At 35.2% G+C, this 5,127-nt stretch overlaps 1 long non-coding RNA gene across 2 annotated transcripts in view; it reads right to left on the minus strand.

The window, feature by feature from the left end:
• The window catches only part of LOC117109135, a 12,609-nt gene that overhangs the window by 4,635 nt on the left and 2,847 nt on the right, over window positions 1-5,127 (minus strand). Inside the window, exons 1-2 of one of the 2 annotated variants that reach the window (XR_004445475.1) lie at window positions 3,383-3,400; window positions 3,208-3,234 (exon numbers count right to left, since the gene is read on the minus strand). The exons of the other annotated variant lie outside the window; for it this stretch is intronic. This is a non-coding gene — a long non-coding RNA (uncharacterized LOC117109135). Of the gene's footprint in view, window positions 1-3,207; window positions 3,235-3,382; window positions 3,401-5,127 lie in introns of those variants that run through there. 2 annotated transcript variants of the gene reach the window in all.

A 5,127-nucleotide genomic window follows, 5' to 3' on the forward strand; every position in this document is an offset into this window, starting at 1 on the left:
GATAAAAAGCACAATTCGTCGGGGAGAACACAAATTCTATGTATTGTCTACATATTAGTAGACTCTAATATCAATTAAATAAACCTTTGAAACCTTTAAATTGTCAAAATTTATAAACTGTCGAAACCTGTTAATCGAAGCTCGACCACACCCACTTAGCTTTCGTTGGGGAAATCTGACCCCTCGTCTTGGGCATCGACCCCAGCCTGCCCCACGTTGCCCAAATCCTTGCGCCACCCATGACGAACAGCCGACGCCGAAGGCACTGAGGGCGTACCATATACAAAATATTATTTCGAGGGAACGAAATATTATTTCGAGGGAACGAAATAATATTTCGAAGGAACAAAATAAAATTTCGAGGGAGCAAAATATAATTTTGAGAGAACAAAATAATATTTCGAGGGAACGAAATATTATGTCGTTCCCTCGAAATATTATTTCGTTCCCTCGAAATAGTTTAATATTTTCTTTAACCATGTCCCTTTATTGGCTCCGTACACATCAGACAACGTCGTACGAAGCAAGCCGACGAGATCTAGTGTATGGGACGGTCTTTAGATCGTCGTGAGAATAATACTCTACAAAGCGTCTCCGACGCAGGCCTATCGCGACAGAAGTCTCATCGGGCTGCGGCGTACAACGCTACGTCACGTGAGAAGGCAATTTAATTTCCAAAACATTTATTATAAAAACGAGGAGATTGTGTGTGGGTGTGTGGGGTGGGGGGATTTGATTTTTCTGATATTCGCCCACACTGAGCTAGTCCCCCCCCCCCCCCATACGTTGTAACAAGTTTGTGTTTTTTTGTTTTTTTTTTGTATTTGAATAAACATGACTTTCAGCGTATATTTGCATCATGTGTGTTTATTTAAATAAAAGCATGGCTCAGGTGCGCAACGGTATTTGAGTGAAGCGTTGGGGTGAAAGTGTTTTTACCCCCTCGTTTTGTTGAGTGGAACGGCTGCGTGCGGGATTGGCTGGGTAATGCCTTGTGTCTTGTATGCTGTGCCGTATATTTCAGTGCGTTGTTTGGTATATCGGGTACTGTGGCTCGGTTTCACGTACTGGTGTGACGATGTTACAGGACAGATCCAAAACCAACACGAAGTGGGCATAAGATCGTGACCGTGAGTTTTCATGTATTTGTTTTTGTTTCTTAATAATTAAATGTGCAAGTATATTGATTGTTACTGTACTTACCCTTGCTTGTGAGTAATGTAAAATGTAACTTTATAGCTTCGAAACATTATGGAATTGTAGATTCTTTGGTATGTCATGTATTATTGTATTATGTTGTAAATCTTAGATGGTCAGAAGAACGGGAGGAAGATTGGAAGCACAGACCAATTGCTCTTTCCGATTTGGCCACATCTCAAACTCGGGTGCTAAACTTATTAAATTATTATTATGAGGTTTTTTTGTACATCTGAGTTGTGTTAGACAGGTTATAAGAGCTGAGTTCGTGTTAGCCACGTTAGAAGTGCTGTGTTCGTGTTAGCCACGTTAGAAGTGCTGGGTTCATGTAAGCCACGTTAGAAGTGCTGTGTTCGTGTTAGCCACGTTAGAAGTGCTGGGTTCGTGTTAGCCACGTTATAAGAGCTGTGTTCGTGTTAGCCACGTTATAAGAGCTGAGATTGTGTTAGCCACGTTATAAGTACTGGGTTCATGTTAGCCACGTTATAAGAGCTGTGTTCGTGTTAGCCACGTTATAAGCTATCCCACCCGATTTCATAATATTGAATTTAATTTCTTTTTAAAAATTGATATAATATTAATTTCCTGAATTGGATTGTAGTAAATTCCAAAGGCAAATGATTGTAGACAAAAAGTGAATTTACAATTAATACCTTGTTTATCTCTAAAAATTGAAAATTTTTGCAAATCTTGTGAAATAATTATGTACATATTTTGCCCTCACAATCCCTTCTTTTAAATATTATGAATATGCATCATTCAAAATTCTAAACATATTATTTAACTTAATTTGTGGTACTGTATGTGTTGGTTTACAGTATGACGTATACGTACAGATTGTGTTAGCAACAGTTCCATGCGTATACCTGTCTCTTATACACATCTAGATGTGTATAAGAGACAGATATATATCAATATATATATAATATATATATAATATATATATATATATCAATATATATAATATATATATATATATATACATATATACAACTGTTTAGTAATGTTATTGTTGTGAACTGTTCGATTAGCTTACATTGATATTTATTATATAATTGGAGATCGTTGTCCAGTATATTAATAGTAATGTGCACAACTAGTTAATGTCATACAAAGTGTTAAGGGTATAAATTGCGATAGTTAAATGGACTTATTGTTATGTGATGTGTTGTGTTTAACCTGAGTTTAAGTCCGTGTCGTAACTTATTGCCGAGGTCTCCGTTTTGGAATTCTGGATCGGAACTTGTGACCTACGTACGGGTCAGTTGATCTATGTACACTGCCGTATTTCTTTTGAAGACCATAAATCATCTTGCAAATTTGTCTGTTGTGTTACTTGGTCTTCCTGGTAGGATGCTATTTATAATTTAATTTTCATGAGACTTAGAGTAATTGACGTAATTTCAACTGATGACATCGTTTCCGAAGTTGACGCTTTAGTTTTTCACGTCCCTCTTCAAAATCTTTACAGCCGATCATTCAGAGAATGTTTTCACTATTCTCTTCAAGTTTTTACAATCAAATTGCAGTTCTTTCTTTGTTTTTATTTTTATGTTGTTTTTAAAAGTCTATTTATGATAGGTCTACGATATTTTTGATTTAATTTAGAAAGTCAAGTTGCTTCTTTCATCATATCCATTTAAATGGATCACATCACGTAGCTAGATGACGTAGCTCTAGTGATGCTAAGAATGGTTACCTCCCCCATCCCCCCCCCCTACTAGCACCTCATAAATTTGCTAGTGCTTCGCTTCTGCATATACATAGCTATGTTCAATTATGATTTGTTTCTTTGAGTTTTGAAGGATATTGAAAACACTATTATAGTTTTACATACGCGTACCTAGTTCTAGACCTTTATAAGCGTGACTGCTTGTCCGGTTTGATTTATTACTATATCTGATCTTGCAATAAGCTTGTACATGACTATTTAACAAACAATAAACTATATTAAAATGTAATATTTATAGGCAAAACCATAATGTTTGCTACAGAGATATTGCAATATACCTGTACACAAGTTGAAGCACTTTGAATCTGGAAAAAAAAAGTACAAATGAAATAAGCATTAATTTAAATTACTAACTAATATTTACTTATAAAAAATATACATTTATTAACGTGTCGAAAACAGTTTCAGCAACATAAAGTGAAATATGGGTATTAAATAATTGTTCCAACCAACCTTCACACTTTGAGAAACATGCATCACCTAAAAATAGAAAAGACACCATGAATAATGTACCTTAATTTACAAAAGAGACTACTATTTTAACAGTTTTATTTTAAATGTTGAGATCTCTTTCAATTCCACATACCATCTCTTTGTAATTTCGGTTCCAGATAAGCCTACCATTGTTATTCTTTTTTTTTTCTGTATTATGTTGACAATTATCAATAAAGAATTTGTAAATAAACAACAACTTTGAATAACTGGGGGAATTCATTTCATATATTAGGCAAAAAAAATATTGTGTTGGCCACGCCTGACTGACCACAATTTTATGAAGTTAATAGTCGGCATTATAGTTTATTACTATTTTTTTTTTTTTTTGACAATAAAAAATATTTCTTTATGAGCAAACAAGGCTGGAATACCCATGGTGACAAAAAGTACACAAGAAAATCCTACTGAACTATTAACCTATTCTTTTTTATTTACCAAAAAAAAAAAAAAAAAAAAAAAACCGTGGTCAACAGGATTTAAGTTTTTTAGCCTTATTGAGTTTCTTTTTTTAATTATATTGCCACAATCAGAGTAATGTAAACTACCCACACGTAAAAAAAATGTGATATAATTGCTGTCGCCTTGTGTAAAGAACAACTTGACCACTGCTTGGGTATTTACCCAAGGTCTTGGGTATTTTGACTTGGTTTTGGTTTCTTGGGTATTCCGTTCAAATCCTTGGGTATTTTATTTTTACTAAGACAATTAAATATTGTTGTCATAGAGGAAGAATTAAGAAGTAACTAGGTATATTCAGTCCATTAAAGTAAGCAAAACTCAATAAAGTGCACATAACATTGTTAATTGACTGATAATTGCTATAAACATGGGTTCAGAATTGTTTATTTGTGATTTGCGTTGCCATTGATCTTACCTAATTAATGCATTACATAATAAAACTTGGTAAGTGATGTATTGATAACAATACTGGCCGACTGAGGGCGTATTTTTCTATCCGTATTATCACCTCATGAATATTAATTTTAATAATTAACACAAACAATTACAATAAAAAATGATTTATAGAATGAACTAAAAGGGAAACTATACATGCGAAAAAACACGGTTTTTTTTTTTATTATTTTATTTCAATGCATTTTCTGGAAGCTTGGGTAATTTTATGCAATTTTTGTTGAATCTTGGGTAATTTCGACCCAGTCATTGTGTATATCAAAAATTGCGGGTGGTCACGTTGGTAAAGGGAGTTTTGGAAGGACTCCGTCGTGTTTTGAGCTCCCTGGGTATAATTCAAGTACACATCAAACCTAAGAACATCCTTCGCAGCTCCTATTGTCACCCGAAGGACAAGATGGACAAGAAGTGCAACACGGTATGTAGCTCTTAATGCCGGAACTGTTATGCTTCGTATAGGAGATAATGAACGACCCCTAGGTGTCAGAGCCGCTCCACACAACAGAGACCTCCCCCGTGGCTAAGATCCATACACACCAAAAGAGTTAGGTTTAGTAGAGGAAGGAGAACAATGTTCCACACAGGCGGGTGACTCAATTGTCTCAAGGTCGTGGCGAATATCAGCAATCTTCTGGATGAAAGTCAGCAAACTTGTTTTCCAGAATCTTCGGACAATTATGATCCGTTGTCTTATAAACGCTGATACACTGAGACGCTGATACACTGAGACGCTGATACGCTGGGACGTTGATACGCTGAGACAAAGATGACGTCATTGAAATTCACCGCAA

This window comes from Anneissia japonica, unplaced genomic scaffold (assembly GCF_011630105.1).
Source record: "Anneissia japonica isolate Jap-2015-1 unplaced genomic scaffold, ASM1163010v1 scaffold1806_len34222_cov96, whole genome shotgun sequence".
NCBI classification, from domain to species: Eukaryota; Metazoa; Echinodermata; class Crinoidea; order Comatulida; family Comatulidae; genus Anneissia; species Anneissia japonica.